This window comes from Sander lucioperca, chromosome 9 (genome assembly GCF_008315115.2).
Source record: "Sander lucioperca isolate FBNREF2018 chromosome 9, SLUC_FBN_1.2, whole genome shotgun sequence".
Classification (NCBI taxonomy): Eukaryota; Metazoa; Chordata; class Actinopteri; order Perciformes; family Percidae; genus Sander; species Sander lucioperca.
This window is the reverse complement of record NC_050181.1, coordinates 39,544,839-39,566,010: the sequence shown is the minus strand read 5'-3', so window position 1 is coordinate 39,566,010 and position 21,172 is coordinate 39,544,839. Positions and strand designations below refer to the sequence as shown.

The 21,172-nt window shown below is 39.3% G+C and overlaps 1 long non-coding RNA gene across 1 annotated transcript; it reads right to left on the bottom strand.

Moving 5' to 3' along the window:
* Nucleotides 1–15,193: 15,193 nt before the first annotated feature.
* On the bottom strand, nucleotides 15,194–18,588 carry LOC118495961. Its single transcript, XR_004898422.1, has 4 exons — nucleotides 18,471–18,588; nucleotides 18,146–18,234; nucleotides 16,949–17,033; nucleotides 15,194–15,867 (listed from the first exon to the last, which is right to left on the bottom strand). It is a non-coding gene; the product is annotated as an uncharacterized LOC118495961 (long non-coding RNA).
* Nucleotides 18,589–21,172: the final 2,584 nt, after the last annotated feature.

Here is a 21,172-nt window from a genome sequence, read left to right as displayed (position 1 = left end):
TGTATATAGTTTGTTATCGTGATCAAAAAGCCCCGCCCATTTCAAGACAAACCGACCCACTTCCGGGTTAAATCCCGCCCACTTCCGGGTTAGGTCCCGCCCAGTCCGAGTACAGATACAGATACAGATAATTCATATGGTTAACAGATACAGATACAGATAATGCTGTACTCGCTCATCCCTAGTAATATTTTTGATTTAATACAGTAAATATATTACATATTTCACCTTTAAATGTCATTTGCTCTAACCAGTGTATCGTCGTGTGTACGTTTTCTGTAGCAATCCCACCAATTGGTCCCAAAACGTCCCAGTTAGAGAGTAAATGCCGTGAACATATTCTTTGTAAATCTTTACAATCATTCCCCAAAAGAACTAAGCAGACCTGCCTTGTTGCACCGTCAAAATTTTCTTGACATTTTCAATATATAGCTTTCTAGCTCAAAGTTTGTTGTTGTTTCCCAAAACATACAGAGTTTTGCAAGGTGATGGTCATCACACAACAGTGTTTTCTTTAATTCATTTAGCAAGAGTACAACATTTGGAGCGCAGGTTGGCTGGTTATCATGTAGAGCAGTGATTCTCAAAGTCCGGACTCTCTCCGAGTAGCCTTTATATTACTGTGCCTGTTGATTTTTGATATTACTGTGCCTTGTTGTTTTTAAGGTCAGTTTGTTTAATCAGTTTTTAGGCATGAAAATCAATCAATGAAGATTGTTCTCTTTTTGTTAATGTTTTTTCTAAAACTATACTGTAAATTATTTCCTAAATGTTGGAGCTTCTTAGGTTCCAAAGCAACCATTTTGAGGCAGACAGTGCCATTACTTTTGCATTAGTTTGGATTGTATTTTGAAAATTTCAGAACAGATTGCAGTCAAAACGTGATATCTTTTCCACTAAGCTTGAATGTATTTTTTTTCTGACTGCCTTAAACTTGAATTAACCTAACAAATTTATTGCTTGTAAGTTTTATGCAAGTTTAATAGTAAATTGCTTATCACCAATCGTTCCTAACCTTTGACCTTATATAAATATCTATATATATATATAGATATATATATATATATATATATCTATATATATATATATATATATATATATATAAAAATCAGATTTGGACCTTTGAATATAAAGTTTGAGAATCCCTGATGTAGAGGGATGTGGATTCCCCCATAAAGATGACTATAATAATCTGTTTATTTCATTCCAAACCCTGATGACAGAAACCAGGTTTGAAACCAGGTTTCTCGTTAGCATGACGTTTAAGGAATTAACTTACTGCAGAAATCCGACTGTAACCCTTGTACGTAAGTGCATGTAAACACACTTTTGGGTTAAACTGATCAAGTCAATGTGTTAGTAATGTAGGTGATAGAAGTAGTTTTGTGGAATCCAGCTATAAAGAATACAATTTAGAAAATACTATTTAATATAGCAAAATACATTTAGAAAACAGCACCTTAAAACAGTAGTTGCCAACCTGTCCAATCATATAGCTGGATGGTACAACCATGAAACCAAAAAAGCAACAAATTAAGGGGAGCAACTGAGAGAAGAAAAATCTATATACAAACACACTACAATGCCTTGTAAAATATCTCTTGTTGCCTTATTCCAGCATGCAACAGTATCCAGTCTGCTAATCTTTCACTTGATTGCAAGGGGAAACGGATCCTCCCATCCTTCCATGGGGACCTCAGCCATTAAATCACATTAATACAGGGGAAGGAAGCTGTGAAGGTCCCTTTATAATCTGTGTGTGTGTGTGTGTGTGTGTGTGTGTGTGTGTGTGTGTATGTGTGTGTGTGTGTGTGTGTGTTATAATAAAGACCCAGGAGGTTTTGTCTGTATGTGTGTCAAAGATTGGTAACCCACAGTTCCCATTAGGGCTCATTAGACAATGCAGTATCTCAGGCTCTTATGTGCGGGGAAGGCTACAGTCTGTGGGCAGATCTTACCACAATGTCATGCACATTTGGCCAAATATTGGCTAAACGTACAATGTGACAAAAACCTCCAAATATGGTCCACTGACTCAACTTAAAGAGTGTACTGAAAAGGAATATTTTTTTCAAACACATTTCTGAAATGAACGTACGACAGAAAACAAATGTAAAACCAACGTACGGTCATTTCCACGCAAAGCTTGACATTTATCAATATGGACGTCAGCGGAGGCTACGATCAAATCTCACATTCAGTTTAAACTTGCGTACGCAAGTTTTCTAGTCAGTGTGGACTTACAATCAGTATAACAGGAGAAGGCAATGGCAGCTCTGGCTCCATGTGCCGGTACAACGGTACAACAAGTCAGACGACTTCTTAATGTTGTTTGTTTGTTTGTTTGGCTATTGCGCTTCGTTCAGAGCCACGCATCACTGGAATAACAAGATATGGTCTTGAACAGAAGGTCTCCCTTTATGCCGATGACTTATTACTATATGTGTCCAATCTCTCTGTCTCAGTTCCAGCTGCTCTTGACATCCTTAGTTCATTTGGTCATATTTCAGGCTATAAACTAAATTTGGACAAGAGTGAGCTGTTTCCTTTAAATCAAGGTGCCCAAAATGCTGCTCAGGGTTTCCCATTCAAAATTGTTCCATTTGGCTTTAAATACCTTGGTATCCAGATTAGAGACCGATTTGAAGATTTGTTTGATTATAATTTTGCCCCTTTGTTAGATCAGATACGGATGGACTTTCAATGGTGGTCACTGTTGCCTCTTTCCCTTGTGGCCAGGGTTAATTCGGTTAAGATGAATATCCTCCCCAAATTGTCTTATCTCTTCCAGTGCATACCTGTCTTTCTCCCTCAGTCTTTTTTCACAAATTAGACAAATCAATCACTGAGTTTATATGGAACAGGAAGGTCCCTCGTTTGCGAAAGGAGCTGTTGCAGAGACCTAAGACCCTTGGGGGCATGGCTCATCCTAACTTGAGGTTTTATTACTGGGCTTCCATCCTTAGAGTAATTCAGCTTTGGATTTCTCTGGAGTCGGCACCAGTTCCTCCTACATGGTTGAGTATGGAGATGTTCTCTGCTAAACCTGCTTCGTTGACTGCTCTCATCCACGCTCCTCTTAGCTTTTCTCCCTCCCCTTTTTGCAATAATAGCTTAGTTAAATCCACTTTTAAAATTTGGAAGCAATTTCGACGCTATTTTGGTCTACAGACCTTCTCTTTCCTAGCACCTTTATCAGCTAACCCTGTTTTTCATCCTTCCTTAATTGATGGGGCTTTTTCTTTGTGGTCTGACTATGGCATCAAGGCATTTAGGGACTTGTATATTGCTGGTACATTTGCATCCTTCCAGCAACTCTCTGAGAAATTCCATTTGCCTAGACAGCATTTTTTTTTAGATATCTTCAAGTTCGTAGTTTCATCCGCAATCTTAGCCCCAATTTCCCAAGTCTCCCAGAGGCCTCTCTAATTGACTCCTTTTTAACCCCATTGCCTACCATTAAGGGTGCTATTTCACGTTTATACAATCTTATCTATTCTTTGCAGCTTACCCCGCAGCATAAAATTAAAACCCAATGGGAGGACGATCTAGGGGAGGGGATCTCGGAGGAGCTGTGGAATGCCATTTTGCGTCGGGTTCACTCCTCATCTATTTGTGCTAGACATGGTCTGACCCAGTGCAAAATTCTACATCGTACCCATCTCACTCGAGTTAGGCTTTCCAAAATCTATAATGATCTCGATCCCATGTGCATTAGATGTCATCAGGCTCCAGCTACCCATGACCATATGTTTTGGTCTTGCCCTTCACTACTTAATTTTTGGACACAGATATTTAATTCTATTTCTGTTTATACAGGGGTTCAATTTCATCCAACAGCATGTACCGCTTTGTTTGGGGTTTTACCTCCTACTTTGCAGCTTCCTAAATATAAAGCTGACTTTGTAGCCTTTGTCTCCTTATTGGCTAGACGTTTGATTTTATTGAGGTGGAAGTCTCCTGCGCCGCCTTCTCACTCGTCTTGGATCAGGGACATCCTTCAGTTTGTGAAGTTGGAGAAAGTTAGGTGCTCGATACATGGTTCTCTTGCAAAGTTTAATAAAACTTGGGGTCCTTTTTTTGCACGTTGAGGGATTGATTTTTACGGCTATTCCAGAGTAGCCACCCTGATTGTCTACTAATTGTGAGTTTTTTCTTGTGTGAATTTGTAGCATGCTGGGATGTTTTTTATTTATCTCTGTGTAAGTGAACATATTGGGCTTTTATTTAGCAGTGGGTGACCATTTTGTGTTTTTGTTTTGTTCTGTTTATTTGTTCTTGTTTTGTTTTTGTTTTTTTGTGTAATTTTTTTACTATTTAAACTATTACTATTATTCCTTATCTGATTTCATTTTATTTTTTATTTTTTATTGTCAGTTGTACTTGACACTGTTTTGACTCCCGAAATGTTACCTCTTGATTTTGTCATGTCACTGAAAAATCAATTAACAAATGTTTAAAAAACAAACAAACAAAAAAATGGGTAAACAACAACAAACTGTTGTTCCAGCCTTATGTCCCTTGATGGTTGCCTTGCCAATTTGTTTTCCGCCATAATTGAAATGTGATGTAACAACAGTTTCTTGCTCTTAAGGTATGACAGAACTGTATGTTAAAGAGAAAGTAATCAAAGTATGTCTCCAGGTGTTGTCGAGTTCTACTGCATATGTGAAAAAGTGTCTCCAGAAGGAGCTGTGTGACGTCTGATAATTAAAGTGATCTGGGGTCTCATTTATAAAACTGTGCGTAGGATCCTTACTAAAACTGTACATACGCCTAAAAGCTAAAAATGGCGTACGCCATAAAACATTCAGATAAATAAAACTGTGCGTACGCACACCTGTAAGCAATGTTGCCTTTATAAATCACAGATTACCCACAAGTGTGCATATGTGAATCAGCCTCTTATCCCGCCCTGTACACGCCCATTTTTAACCATAAATAGTCAATGCAAAGCACCTAATGAATGCTGATCAGTATGTTAATGGCCTGGCAGTTGTTCTTTACGCCGAATCATGACGACTGGCGGGGAAAAAGCAAAAAACTTCTCAGACGCTAGGGAATTGCTGCAAATTGAATTATAATTTCGGCCTGCTCTCCCACATTGTAGGAAAACCTGATCTATAGACTCCCTATATAAATAATACCATCCAAAACAGCAGGCATTACGGCACTCTGGGACAGCTTCGATATACTAGACGTATATAATAAGATTTAAGAGAACTATATATTATATCCCAACAAGCCTTAGCGATGAAGTTGAAGATTATATATAATATTTATATAAAACACTTAGCTGTCTGCCATTTCCCTACTAGAAAAAGCTGGTTGCCCCCAGAGTGGCGAGGACCTGTATTTGGACCGGAATGGCACGGTTCCGGTGCATTGCCCTCTCTACTGGACCCAATTCAGTACCCAAGAGCACAGCTTTAGGGAATTTAAATGGTCATGGTCATCGTCATGGTCCCTGAAACCTCTTTCTCTCCTGATTCTTCCATTGGCGTAGTACTCCTGCAGTGCCAGCAGTGCCATCATGCAGCATTACGCACGGGGGTCACCACAGTATTTATATGTTTATAGGGGTGTCACGATTCTCAAAATCCTCAATTCGATTACATTATCAATTCTAAGGTCACGGTTCGATTCAATTCTCGATTTTTAAATTCATTTTTTTTAAAGCACAGGTTGCTATGCCATTTTTAGACTAGACTTTTATGCAATATAATATCTGACCTTTGTTCGCAATGTACCACACTACATTGTCAATTTTAAAACATTGATTAACAACATAATGTAACAATAACATATCTTCTGTCAATTGGAAACTTGACCTTTTATCAATAAAGTTAATAAAAAAAAGCAGACGTCGCTTTGCAGCGGCAGCACAGCAGCTGAGCAGTCAGAGAGCAGAGAGGGCGACTCGGCAGTCCGCTAACTTGTTGCTCTCTCTAATATAACCAATATAAGCTGCTCTGTTTAGGCTACAAAACGTTCATGCAGGCTGAAATTCAACCATGCGGTTTTGTTGGGATTAAGCTTTTAGCAGAAGGAAACTCTGCTAGCTGCTAGGCTAATGTGCAATGGTAAACACCCAGAATATGGTACACGCACATAGCAGAGCTTGCAAACTGTGGCTTTTTTGTCGACAACGGAAACATTGTCAACATAACTCACTGGAAATCCAAAATACTTCCACACCGGTGACTTCAGTGAAAGAGGAGGGGGTTCAGGTTCTGTTGATGGGTCTGGTACATCTGCAGTTGCCATGCTAACTTTTGACTGGCTGTAGCTAAATTAGAGGAGGTTGACTCGCAGCACTTCAACACGTGTGTTTTTTTCCGCATGGTAAGCTGACCGGACGTGACATGGGGGCGTGGCAGCATCGACGATTCCATATTTTTAATTCGAAATTTGAGATTGTGACTTAATTTCGGTCGATTTCGATACAATTTGAAGACGAAAGTCTTATAGGCAAACACACTTTTTCTTCATGTAGGTTTTGTCACGAACAGTATTAAAGTTCGGACTGATAACAAGGACATTAAGTGTAATGATTGCGCGAGAGCTTAACGGCTGTATTTCCAGAATTTGACATTTGATGATATATGCACAGTATTAAGACAGATATATAGATATTTACACTGTGTTCTGCAGTTATCTAATGGTAGGGTATTTGATGCTATCCTGTATTCCTCCTGGATTTAATCTTCATGACAATGTGGATGATATGGAGTGAAGAAATGTGCATGAGACATCAATACTTGAAAATATTAAGAGTGACTTCAGTTTGTGTTTTATAAATCACAACCTTTGCGTGGGAAGTGGCACACACACATTTTCAGACCCGTTTTGTGAGACCCCCTGGTCTGAAGATAAGTTGGACAATCTCTACATGTGAGGACTGAATCTATGAAAATCAGAGTTGACAGGATCATACCATCTTTAGCGTAGAGAGAAATCTCCACCTTCCTCTCCTCTGCTCCCAGCAGAGCTTTAGCCATCTGGGCCATCGCTGTTCTCTTGGTGTGAGGTCCATACAGGAAGCTGCAGGTGCAGGGCTTCTGCATGATCTCAGCTCTGGTGTAACCACACATCCCACAGAAAGCGTCATTACAGAAAATGATGGCACAGTTCTCCACCTGTGCATTGGCAATGATAAACTTTCGATCTGTGGAGGAACAGAATAGAGAAGAAAGGAGGGATTAGGGAAGGGAAAGATTTTATTTGAATGTGTTGTGTTTTCTAGGTGTGTTTTCTTAATGTGTTGTGTTTTCTAGGTGTGTTTTCATAATGTGTTGTGTTTTCTTAGTGCGTTGTGCTTTCGTAATGTGTTGTGTTTCATAATTTGTGTTTTCTAAACCTGTTGTGTTTTCTTAATGTTGTTTTCTTAATGTGTTGTATTTTCATAATGTGTTGTGTTTTCTAAACGTGTTGTGTTTTCTTAATGTTGTTTTCTAAACGTGTTGTGTTTTCTTCAAGTGTTGTGTTTTCGTAATGTGTTGCGTTTTCTAGACCTGTTGTGTTTTCTTAATAAGTTGCGTTTTCATGTGTTTTGGTTTCATAATTTGTGTTTTCTAAATAAGTTGTGTTTTCTAAACGTGTTGTGTTTTCTTAATGTGTTGTGTTTTGATTATTTTTTCTTCAAGTATTGTGTTTTCGTAATGTGTTGCGTTTTCTAGACCTGAGGCCTGTACTACGAATCAAGATCAACATGCCCTGGATTTCTTTCAGTTACCTGGCTTCACTAACCCTAACAACCGCGGTCTCGCATAAGCTGTGTCACGACGGTGGTTAACATCTAGTTCAATCAACCCAGGGTTTCCCAATCCAGCGGCGCGCGCGTTCACATAAAAGAGGCGGTGTTTGCACAGCATGACCAATTGCAAACATCTACCAGAGCCGCATATTTTACATAAGAAGAGCGAACTATAATTCTACATAAATATGAAGAATACAAACACGGTTCTACAGGCAAAACGCAATACAGTCGCTGCTTCCTAAAACAGGAAGGAAACCTGGCAAAAAATAGCTGATGCGTTAATCACAACGCTTATCAATATCACTTCCTCATCAGTCAGGCACAAGATCTGACCATAATTATAATTGCAACCGTGGCAGTGGTAAGCGATCGTGAGAGCAAATAAAAAATATAAAAACATAATTCAAACCGATGTGCGCATTGTAGGGCTGCAACTAACGATTATTTTTATAGTCGATTAATCTGTCGATTATTTTCTCAATTAATCGATTAGTTGTTTGATCTATAAAAATGTCAAAACATGGTGAAAAATGTGGATCACTGGTTCCCAAAGCCTAAGATGACGTCCTCAAATGTCTTGTTTTGTCCAAAACTCGAAGATATTCAGTTTACTGTCACAAAGGAGAGAAGAAACTAGAAGATATTCACATTTAACAAGCTGGAATCAGAGAAATCTTATTTTTTTTAATAAAAAAATGACTCAAACGATTAATAGATTATCAAAATAGTTGGCGATTAATTTTATAGTTGACAACTAATCGATTAATCGATTCATCATTGCACCTCTAGCGCATTGGCAACACACGGATCAACAAGCCGACAAATAGCATGTTCGTTTCATCTTTCATAAAAATACCAATCAGGGAATGTCAACGGGGTTGTCGGTCTCTAAATGTTTTAACTTTTCTGAGCGCCCCTCTCTCTCTCTCTCTCTCTGCGCACCGAGCTCCACCTGATCTTCTAAGAACGGAGACGCTGTCATCAATCGAGTATTGATTGGTCAGTAGGCGGTGCTTTTACATCGATTGATCTTAATTTGTTGCATTTTCGTAATGTGTTGTGTTTTGTTCTAATAGGAGAGGAAAGTGGTATTAACCTTAACCAACCGTACCGTTTGTAAGGAAGGAGTTCTACAGATTGAATCACAGAGGAGCTCTCCCCGTCATGACACACAGAAGTTATTGTCTGGGACTTGGGACATACATTATTTTAAAAGTTTAGTTTTGAACGTGAACAACACCTTTTAGAGGGGATGAGAGTTCTTCCTTGTATGTAGTCTTTGTTTGATGTCTGTCTGTAAAGTAGTGATATTAAGTTATGTATTTAACTCCTACTGTTTGCTTATGATTCTACAGAAATCCCCATTACCCTGTGTCATTACTAACAGAGCTGCTTTGATGGCCACTAGATGTCGCTGTAGAACGCCAGGACGTCAGATCAAGAGTTTTCCTCATGGAACCCTTCTTTTTTGTGATTAACAATTTTTAATTTTTTTTAACAATATACAAAACATACAATTTGCAATATGAACATACCTCCCCCCCCTTCATCATCACCACCCACCCAGACAAAAATCAAGAAAAGATGACACAGTAACTACAATATTCCAGACCATTCAACAAAATGGTAACACAATTGACAATAAACCATAAACCAAATAAACATATGTATAAATAACAAAACACCATTAGCCCATCATACACGTCTCTCCCCAGCAAAAAGCTTCTTAGGAGCCCTCCAGAAACCATGAGTACTTTCCCCATTTTCTAGTATAGACATCCAATCTGGCAAACGCTGCCACCCTAGCCATTCACAAGCCCGCTCCTGGATTGATGGCGCCCCTTCATTCTTCCATCCTCTTAAAATAATCTGTCTGGCTATCATTAAGCTAGTCTGGACCCAGCATTTGATGTGCTTATCCATCCCGCTTAGGATTGACCCATCTCCCAGAACAAATAATCTTGGACTGAATGGAACCTGGGTCCCTGCAATCTGACAGAGGTTATCATGTATCCCGGTTCAAAATCCCTGAACCTTATCAAAGGACCTTAGGACATGAAGTAATTGACCGTCCTCTGTCTTACATTGCCAACACTTGGAGTGTCTTTCAGACCAAGTTTTAACAATCTGGAGGGAGTCCAACAGAAGCGATGCATAATCTTGAACTGAATGAGGCGCACCCTCACATTGTGTGACATAGTTTTAATATCCCTACATATTCTGTCCCACTCCTTATCATCCAGTGTAATACTCAGACCCCTATCATGAAACCCTTATAAAAGTATATTCTGGTCTCTGTAGAACATACAGGATAACTCTCTAAACGTTTATGCTTAAAAACACATCGATGATGACAACAACCCCCCCTCTGTAAACCATTGATTTCATGTGGCAAATAAATGTATTGATTAGTGCTGTCAGTCAAACGCGTTATTAACGGCGTTAACGCAAACCCATTTTAACGGCGTCAATTTTTTTATCGCGAGATTAACGTTCTTTTTGGCCTAGCAAACTTTGTAGTTTTTTTTCACATGCTGTTGCAACAACTAGTAACGTTAGAAAAACTACAACACCACACCGGATCTAGCTAGACCAGAAACAAAACAACAGGCACGCCGCACACACTTGTTTGGGCTTGCGAGCCGGCCAAAGAGTAGTAGGCTAACGTTACGTTTTGAGTGGATGGCGAGCGTGAGACGCCGAAATGGATGCCAATAAGATTCTGAATAGTTTACTTTTAAAAAGGTGCCAAATGGTTCCATTGACAAGACCAAAGTGATCTGTGTGTTTTGTCGTTGTGAACTGAGCTATCATCGCAGCACGTCCAGTCTGAAATACCACTTGATGGCCAAGCACACAGCTGATGCCAATTCTCCGCCCCCTCGTCAAAGCCAGGCGACAATGGATGACTTCAGACCATAGACTGTATATTAATATTAACAGGCTATGCTTCAGACAGAAGCACATGGATACCACAACTAAGAACAAACTTCAAAAAACATTTGCACAAAGCAAGCCGATCCACTTTTTCATGTTGATAAGAGCATTAAGATGAGAAAAAATAATGGGCCAAAAAGAAATCAAGGATTTAGAATAGATAAAAATGTGCGATTAATTGCGAGTTAACTATGACGTTAATGCGATTAATCGCGATTACATATTTTAATCGTTTGACAGCACTAGTATTGATAGTAGATAGAACATGCACTAGGTCCCAGTCATAGCAGGCTGCTTCATCTGTCACACTGATGAACCTCACAGGGACAGTGAGGTTACATATCTTTTAATTAATACTACTCTTTTCTTCCTTCCTTTTTTTAAATGCTGTACACACATGACATTATAACCTTCATTTTCAATTTCAAATTGCTTTAAAGGGTGTGTATAATGGATACAGACAGTAACCTGTAGCAACATAACCAGGCTGCTCACACTCAACATGGCTTTACAAGTGATGAGAAAATGTTAAGAAAAGTGAAGATTCCTGCATAGAGGAGTTGTACAGTCATTTGTAAAAAAAATAAATAAAAATAAAATAACAAAAAAAACAAGTAGACATGTTTAGGAAATACAGTGCAGGCTATACTAAATGATTTTATTGGCCATTTTTATTTCTGAATTCTCTGCCATAATAGCATTTTACTAATTATTATTTACTGATTATTCATCTGTTTGTAAATGTATTTAAACAGTTAATTGGTCCCATAACACAATACATCTTGTTTCTCCTCAGCAGTGGTGGAAAAAGTATTCATACCACACTGTAAAGATACTTTATTATAAGTTAAAGTCCTGCATTGAAATTGTTACTCAAGTAAAAGTAAGTATTATCAGGTAAACTTACTTAAATAATAAAAGTAAAAGTATTCATTGCAGAAACATCCTCCTATTGTAGAAAGTGAAAAGGATCGAAACAGTTGTGTGTTTAATGGTCTAATCCAGTGATTTTCAACAGGGGGTCCGGGACCCCTACGGGGTCCTCAGAGTCAGTGCAGGGGGGCTTCCAAATTCTTGTTAATTTTTGAAAGATTTTTCAAAAATTAAAAAGTCTTAACATAAATCCAACATATTAGCAAATATAAATCCCCACTGCTAACTGGCCTATAGGTAAGGTAGTCAGTACATGATTTATAAAATCATGCCAACAATTATTAGGCTATTTGAATAGTTTAATATTCTATGCAAAAAAAAGATATGCGTAAAGACTTTAAGCCGCCCTACAGGTTATTGTTGGCCCAATTTAATATGCAACTTGATTTTATACAGTGTATGTAGTAGGGGGTCCCTGCTCCATCTCTCATTCAGTTAAGGGGTCCTTGGCTTAAAAAACGTTGAAGACCCCTGGTCTAATCATCTCAGCTGGACTTGTAGGCCGTTATATTGTTGGCTAGTTTACTTTAGAATAAAACATTAGATGTTATAAACTACATGTGTTTTGTGTGCAGAAATCTTAACGTGTAAAGTAACTAGTAACTAAAGCTGTCAAGATGAATGTAGCGGAGTAAAAAGTACAATATTTCTCTCTGAAATGAAGTGGAGTAGAAGTAGAGTAAGTGGCAGGAAACGAAAAGACTCAAGTAAAGTACAAATACCTTACATTTGTACAATACTCGAGTAAATGTCCTACATTCCACCACTGCTCCTCAGTTCATCCCAGATGTATAGAATGTAATAATGCAGTTATATTTAAAATGTCTCCTGCTGTTAGTGGTGAAGTCAAACACTTATATGACAGACCCTTGTACTTACTCTGTCCTTCGAACTTGCGGATGATGGTATCCAGGAAAGTGTTCTGGGGCGCCACATGGCCCCGTCTCACAGGCATGGTCCCAACCTCGGTGGGCTCTGATTGGCTGGACCCCGAGCCCTATTGATCCGTCCAACACGCTGCTCTCTGTCTCAGTTGTTTGTCTGTCCTGGGCCTCCCTTCCTCTCTTTCTTTCTCCCTCTCTCTCCATCCTGACTGCACAGTCCACAATCTGAATCCTCGCCTCTGATTGGTCCGTGCAGCCGGTAGGCTACCTATCAACTAGCAGCCATTAGAGCTGTTACTGCTGTTTCTCATAGTACAACTAGCAATATTACTACTGCATTTCATACTGCAAACTTCTTTATATGTGCTCTAAATCAAGCATGACATCAGAAAAAATAAACAAGATAAAAAACAAATTACATGTGGGCTACCATAAAAACAGGATTATTTGGTTTGGTTGGGAATTAAATTTAAGGCAGTTGGTAAAAACTGCAACAAAATTGGAAATTCTTTCACTTCAGTGGAGTCGATAGCAAAACCCAGTTTCAGATCCACGTTGATTCACAGCAGACACCATCATTTAACATGAACGCCCCCCCCCCACCTCCAAGGGACCACAATGGAAATAAGCCCCAGGGCTTTATTGTGTTATCCTGACTTTGTTTTTGTTTTGTTTTTTTATGTATGGTGCAGAGCTGTATCGTATTTTATAACGAAAGGGTCAAATAAAATCAATCAATTAATCAACAGCACGTACATGTGCAGTATGGATCTGAAAAACCCATTCTACACAGTGGAGCACAATGCATTTCACAGGAAGAAACATCTTCATAGTATCATATAATATGCAGTCTATGTTCAGGTTATGGTTCTAGTACTGTAGCAGTAGCAGGGGTTCCATCAACACTCGGAGCAGAAGTAGTTGAAGATTTCTCTCAGCAGCGAGTGGTGTTCATGATTCCAAACAGAAGGCCAAGTCCTACTTACTGCAGCCACAAAGTGACACCTACTGGCTGAATGTTGGAATGACAGTTTAAATAGTTGAGTTAGTTTGGCTTAAGAAAACGTAGAAGGAAGGAGAAAGCCAGAAAAATTATCTAACTGTAGAGCTAATATGAGTGTGTATGTTGAAGACTTTACACCAATGAGTTTCCATGCTGATGGTGAGCCCTGACTTACTGCAGATTGAGTAGGTGATACCCAGCTGATGCTTTCACACAGTTCTGTTTATAGTGACGTGCAGCTCGGCACAACAGCTGATCTCTAATCCAAAATGCACTGATGCAAGCAGAACACTTGATACACATCTCAGGATCAACTGGTACATTGTGTCTCATTAACAGCTAACAACAGGTAGCGTTACAATATGGCTCAGTATTGACTGTGTAACAGTATTTTTTTATTTATTTATTGAGCATAAACCATGATTCCATTCCAACAAAAAAAGAAGTGCTCTTGTTTAATGCATGCATAGTTCTGCCTGACTTTGTAAATCGATTAGATTCGGGTAGCAGTAGCTCAGTCTGTATGGAGTTGGTTTGGGAACTGGTTCGCTGGTTCAAGTCCCCATATGGACCAAAGTATGGTGGTGGACTGGTAGCTGGAGAAGTGCCACTTCACCTCCTGGGCACTGCCAAGGTGCTCTTGCTGTGCTCTGACATCTCTCCATTAGTGCATGTATAGGTACTGAGCACGTGTGTGTATTTCAGGCCTGTGTGTAATGTGTATTCTAACAACGGAGTGAAAACATTGTAATTTCCCTTGCGGGGTTAATAAAGGTATAAATTCAATTCAATAATTATTATAAAATGGGTTTGTATTGTCATGGTTCCCCTGAAATTGGATACATAATCATCTTATTCACATTCAATACCAATACATAGTAATAAGAACCTACAGATTTCAATATAGAAAGTCAAAGTCTTGTGAGTGTTGTAAAGTGCGAATGGATTCCAGCTGCATGTATGTTAGAGCAGCAGGCTTTCAGAGTTTAATAAGGTATGAACTGAGAAATTCTTCTCATAGACTTCTATTATACTATACATTTTTTATACCAAAACATTATAGGCCCCATCTGCTTAATGAGCTTTGATTTTCATTCGATTTTTGTCGTGTGTAGTTTGATGCCAAAGAATAAATAGAAAATGCATTTCCTGCAGGAGTTGCGTGTGGATGCTGAAATGAATCACAAGCATTGCTGAAAATGCAGAAATGTGAAATGAATTGCCTGAAAAATCAAATGCAATGCACTGCTGAAAGTGTCTGCATTACTGTACCTGAAGAAGCTACAGTATTAGCTGGAATATATACAACGGTAGTACTATCAAAGTTGGACCCTTGGCTGAAAGAAGAAATGATTTGTACAAATATCATTCTAAACATTTTGGAAGAAAAAAGGATTGCTTTAACACTAGCAGCGCAAGGCATTAACCGCTAAGTCCAACGCCTATCTTTCAAGCTGCGTAGTTTGTTTCCTGACACCAAACTGCTCCTGATGATGTTTTTTTTTACATGTTGCAAGATGCAATCCAACATAATATAATCATGGAGAACAGAAAAAAAACATTAGAACAAATCATCACCACTAAATTCTGGAACTACAAATGATTTTTATCGTCACTTATTTTAGTTTACCTTTCAGTTTGACATTGGTGCTGAAGAAAAAGACATGTTTAATATTGTTTTTATTGTATTTTACTTGAATCAGCTTTACAAATAAAAAAAACCAAAGACCCAATACAAAATCAATCCATCTTATAAAAGGAACAGGGTGTATACATGATGTGAAACTTGAGGTGGAGCTTTTGGTACAAACTGATTTTCATACATTTTCAGTTTTTTGCCAAACATTTTTTCAAACATTCATCCAAAACACACAACACATTAAAAGGTACAATTACAAGTTCAAAGGAGGCTTTTTCAAACACATGAACTGAATCTTAATACAAAACAAGGTTCTTCTCACTTACTCATTTCAGGGCTTAAACGTGACTTTAGACCAATGACGGCAGCACTAAACACCGCAGCGGCCTCACTGGAAGGGAACTTTGAGAAGTCTTTGATTCTGACCTTCCTATTGGTTCCATACATGTCTGACATGTGCTGTCACTGTTGCTGAGTGGTTATCATGAGGCATGCTGCTCCTGCTGCTCCTCATGTTGCCTAGCAGCCAGACCTGTCAGCCCTGTGCAGTGTTACAGAGAGCATGGTCCACTCAGCACACTGGCTGCTCAGGGACGGGACAGGAGGATCGCATATCAACGCGACTGACTGGATTTCCCCAAAATTCTGTGCAGCTCTGGGGACATGAGGAAAGGTTTTTCTGAACTCCCATCATGCCTCTCCAAGTCATCACCTTGTTGGACCGATACATGGATGGGATGGAAGCATGGCAGAAACAGCATGGATAAACGGGTGGATGGATGGGTTTGATGGAGGTGGAGGAAGTCAACGGAGTTAAAGTTTGAGGACAAAGGTCAAATGAAGATGTATGGATGGGAAGTAGATAGCAGGGTGATTTAAAATGAAATAGAGACAAAAAGGGTTAGTTAGTGTTGGTAGATAGACACATGCATGCAAAGAGCACAGGGTTCACTCAAAAGATTACAATTCTGTTCTACCTGGTGGAAACATTTAACCAAAGTATAAACTGAACATGTAGATTGGTAATATTTGGTGAAAAAAAGGCATTTTAATACATGCCGTTGGATGAGAGAGTGAACCCATTTAAACCCATCACAGTGCATCAGTATATGATTATTATTCGAGTAATAGTAATGTTGTAGGGGAACAGCAGTGAACGGAATGGTCCGTCCCCTGCAGAGAGAGGTTGGCTGGGCAGAGCCTGCCTGAAGGATATCTACACCAGGCGCTGCATCAATACGGCTCGGGTAATCCCAGCAGCCGGCAGTATGTGTGTAAGGCTCTGTGATCTGATCTGTGAGAAGACGGGCTCGTATCTGGTATTGATTGTTTAAAGCTATGTGTCAACAGTTAACTTCATTTAATATTGTATGTGGCGTTTTCTTTTGCGGGGTGCAAATGTTCCACCAAAACAAGTTCCTTCCCAAGACCTTTTAGCAGACGATTGTGATTGGTTTAATGAACAACCCAGACCTCACTCCACAGCGCTGGAGATAGAGCTAATGCAAGACCATACATGACATACAGTTGCTTGTGTGTGTCAGTATGGATATTACTGCACTGTTAACAAATACAACTGTCATTCTCACTAAATGAACACTACAAACCTTGTGGTCCTGTTGTGAAGGCATTATACATCTCAAGTATTTTAAGGTAAAAACAAATAACTATGTTAAAATAATGCCTGACCATAGGAGCCTGAACCTGTTTCAGTGCAGAGCATCCCATTCTGAATCACTGTACCTGCACTACTTTATTTCTGTCTAAAAACAGTAATGATGGTGTTCACTTACAGAAGCAGAGGAAGAGCGTGTCAACACAGATGGCATAGACGCTGAAGAAACCATGAGCGATCAGGTAGGCACCCATCACCACCGTCTGACAGGGACAATAACACAGAATAATAACATATCATCATTTCCAATTCTTAGTGTTGTTGGCTTATAACATTCTTCGAAAAACTAAAACTGGAATGTCTTAACAATAGGGCTGAACGATTTTTTTCCCAAATATTGCGATTGCGATTCGATTATTTTTTTAAGCTTTGTCTTCTGTATTATTCAACAAAGACAAACAATAAATCATTTTATAGTATGAACAACACACAATTACACACTAGACAGTTAAAAAAGTAAAAATATAGTATACACACACACACACACACACACACACACACACACACACACAACAGTGTAATTTTTTACAGTGCACAGAGAGGATCTGCCTCCAGCCCCTCCCCCTCGTGAAGTTAAGTGCTGCCGTGTGCACTTGTTCAGAGAGGCTATCGTTACGTTAGCTAGTTGCTGGTGTTCTTGCCGTGGGATTAACTGTACTAATAAAACCGTTGAAACTGATTAGCTGTTAGCTCCGGTTAGCCGCGGCCACGCTGCTGTGAAAGCTCCCCGAACGCCATTTATCAGAGTCTGGTTGTTACCCCTCTCAGTGGCAGCTCCTCCACTCCATATCTTTATAACGGAGCTAACTGCTAACCGGAGCTAACAGCTAATCAGAGCTAGTTGCCAACCGAGCCTTCAGTTCTGCGTGTCTGTATCCATTAACTGCACGTATGGACTCGAACCAGAATAAAACCCTTCATTTTATTAAAATGGCTGTAAAAGTTTTAAACTACAACTCAGAGTTGTTTGAATGACAGAAATCAGCTCAAGGTACAGTGTAGCGTTAGCGTGCTAGTTGATGCTTTCTCTGCGGAGTGCAGACTGATTTGCTCTCGCGAGTCATATGACCAAATCGCAGCCTTTGCGATTAGGAAATCGCGTTTTAACATATCGCGATATTATCGCAAATGCAATTAATCATTCAGCCCTACTTAACAATGCACTTTATATATTTATTTTTTCTGTATTTCCATGTCCAGGTCATTGCTTGTTCGTATATCATTTATATTCCTGCAGATTACTGGCGTGTGTGTGTGTGTGTGTGTGTGTGTGTGTGTGTGTGCGTGCGTGCGTGCGTGTGTGTGAGAATCTGACCAGCAGGGGGACCCAGTAGTAGTTGAGGTTGGGCTCCTCCTCCTGGATAACAGGGATCTTCCTAGTAAAGAAGAAGAATGCAACCACACCTGAAAAATACACACGCACGCACGCACGCACGCACACACACACACACACACACACACACACACACACACACACACACACACACACACACACACACACACACAAACAGAACACAGACAGACACACATATATATATTCTCCGGAACATATAATTATATTTGATTATATTTTGAAATGATCTGCAGGTGAAACACTGATGTGAAACACAGAACATGGCAGGAGAAGAGTTGTCACTTACCAACTCCTCCTGCTATCAGCACTTTGCCCAGAAACAACAGGAAGTCTGTCACTCGGTCCAAAACTGCAACCCTATAGAGACAGAGTCATCAGTTCTTTCATGTCCAGACCTATATGTTTGCAGGGCCCAATGCTACAGTGGCTTGCCTCCTATCTGAAAGACAGAACCTTTTCTGTCACAATAGGAAATTGCTCTTCAACCCTTTAAATGTGGAATCCCCCAAGGTTCAATATTAAGTCCTCATTTATTTTCCTCGTATATGCTTCCCCTTGGCTCTATTTCTGAGCCTTTTGATCATTGTTACGCAGACGATACACAATTTTACATTACGGTTACTCCTAATGACACCTGCTGTCTAAAAAAACTTTCTAATTGTCTAAGTGACATACAATGTTGGATGGCTGCAAACTTCCTTCAATTAAATATAAACAAAACAGAAGTGATTATGTTTGGCTCGCTTTGCTCTGTTGCCAGCTTAACCAAAGTGCTTGGTCCCCTTTCTGCAAACTTAAATGATGTAGTTAAAAATCTTGTTGTCTTCCTGGACACTTCACTGAACTTTGACAAACAAGTCAGTTGTGTAGTGAAAGGCAGCTTTTACCAGCTTAGAACCCTAGCCAAATGAAAACCGTTTGTATCCAGTCAGGACCTGGAAATAGTAATTCATGCTTTTATCATCTCTCGAATTGATTATTGTAATTGACTGTATTTTGGTTTGCCCCACTCCACCCGTTACAGATTCCATATGGTCCAAAACACAGCCGCTAGACTTCAAGTGGTACAAGGAAAAGACAACACATCATAGTACAGGCATTATGCAACATGACCCAATCCAAATTGCAACAGAAACTCTTTCAACTGATCTAGTCTCATAAAAGTCTGACACCTAGGTGAATAGGGAAAATATTTTAACTAACAGATATCTCCATGAAACTTCCCCAGTTGATTACTTACATTAAGACAATATTTTTTTTCTATTACAAGTTTTCTGAACTTTTATGTTTAATTATGCAAATGAGACATTGTCTAATTAAATATGTGCTAATTTGCATGAATAATGGTGTTTCAGTATTTTTGAACTTGGACCCTATTTTCCAATGCATTGGTGTCTAAGTGACTAATGTGAACCAGAATCTTTGACATCTTTTGAAATCTGTAGTCCAGTACTAAGTGTGAATGCTTTAATGCCATGAACCGGGCTGCAATGGAAAATGCACACTGTTAGTTTAAGTCCACTAAAAGTGTTGTTTTTGCCGCTGAAAGGCTCAGGTTATTATTCTTAGTGTCTGACAATATTATGGAAATGATCCCTACAAAAATAGACCTTTTTTGGTAAAGAGTAAGTTCCTTTTTGTTTAACATGAAACAGCCCTGAAATCACCATCACCAAACCCTCCAGACTCAAATAAATAAAGTAAATAAACAGTACTTTTAGTGTGTATAGAGCCAGCATTTATTCACATATAAATGGGTGAGTTTAGGGTTCATTTCAACCAAACCAGAGTGGTGATTGTTGGAATAATGGAAAGACAAAGCAATACAGCTACTGATAGTTTAATTTTGTTTCTGTCAACTTTGAATGAAGTGTGTTTTAAGATGACAAAAGTACTGTTTATTTACATGTAGTCTGGTGTGTATGAAACATGAAACATGCTTCTTAGTCATGGCTGTAGATGTGTTTTCATCTTTGTATTAAGTGTGTAAATGTTGTCTAATTTTCTTTTCTTTTTTGGGAACGCAAAATGAATTTCAGTGTAAACTGACAATAAAGTTGTATCGTATCGTATGGTTCTCGGAGGGCAACTGCTCTGCTTAATTGAATGGCGCAATATGTATCTATCAGTTGTCTGAGCTGACCATAGACAGACTACTGAGCGGAAATGAACTGAACACTTTAAAAACAGGCTAAAACCCTACTTTTTACTAAAGTCCATGAATAACTTTGTTTGTTGTTCTATGTTTTGCTTTGGCTGGTGTGTGTATGCGTGTGGGTGTGTGTTATACATATTTTAAGTCCTGTATAGATCTGTGCACACACGGGGGCCCCTATCTTGCACTCTGTGCAGCGCGGCGCAAAGCCCGACGCAAAGCCCGATGCAAGTGTCTTTGCTATTTTAAGACCGTCCAGCGTCCACGTCTTATAAATAGCAAATGCAGCTGCGCCCATCTTTGCTGGACTTACATGGAGGTGTGTTCAGGTGCATTCTTGGTGTATTGCTATCTTGAGGCAGCAGGAAGTGATCGCACCATTGACCAACAAAAACCTGGTCTAAAGTCAATAGAATTTCATTGTTATTTTAACAGCGCATTATTAAAATGCGCCTAGACTCGTGAACATCGCAAGCCTAGGCACACACACAGGGATGCGCAGCAGCACACAAACATGCAAAAGATAAAAAATAAAAATATTACAATGTGAAATAGTATTATGATATGATCTGCTTGCACACTTTCATTTCACACACGAGCAGATCAGTTTCTTCTTCTCATAATAGCAATGCGCCAAGGTACAAACGCGCCTGGCATTTAAAGGGAATGGGAGATGACACTCTGATTGGTTTATTGCATCTTACGCCCAAATCACACCTAAAATTAATTAAGCCATGAAGTAAAACCCTTTTGAACCATGCGCCCGGACCTTTTTTTCCGCTGTCAAACTAGCAAAAGTGGATTTGGACACGCCCTAAACCAGAGGTATCAAA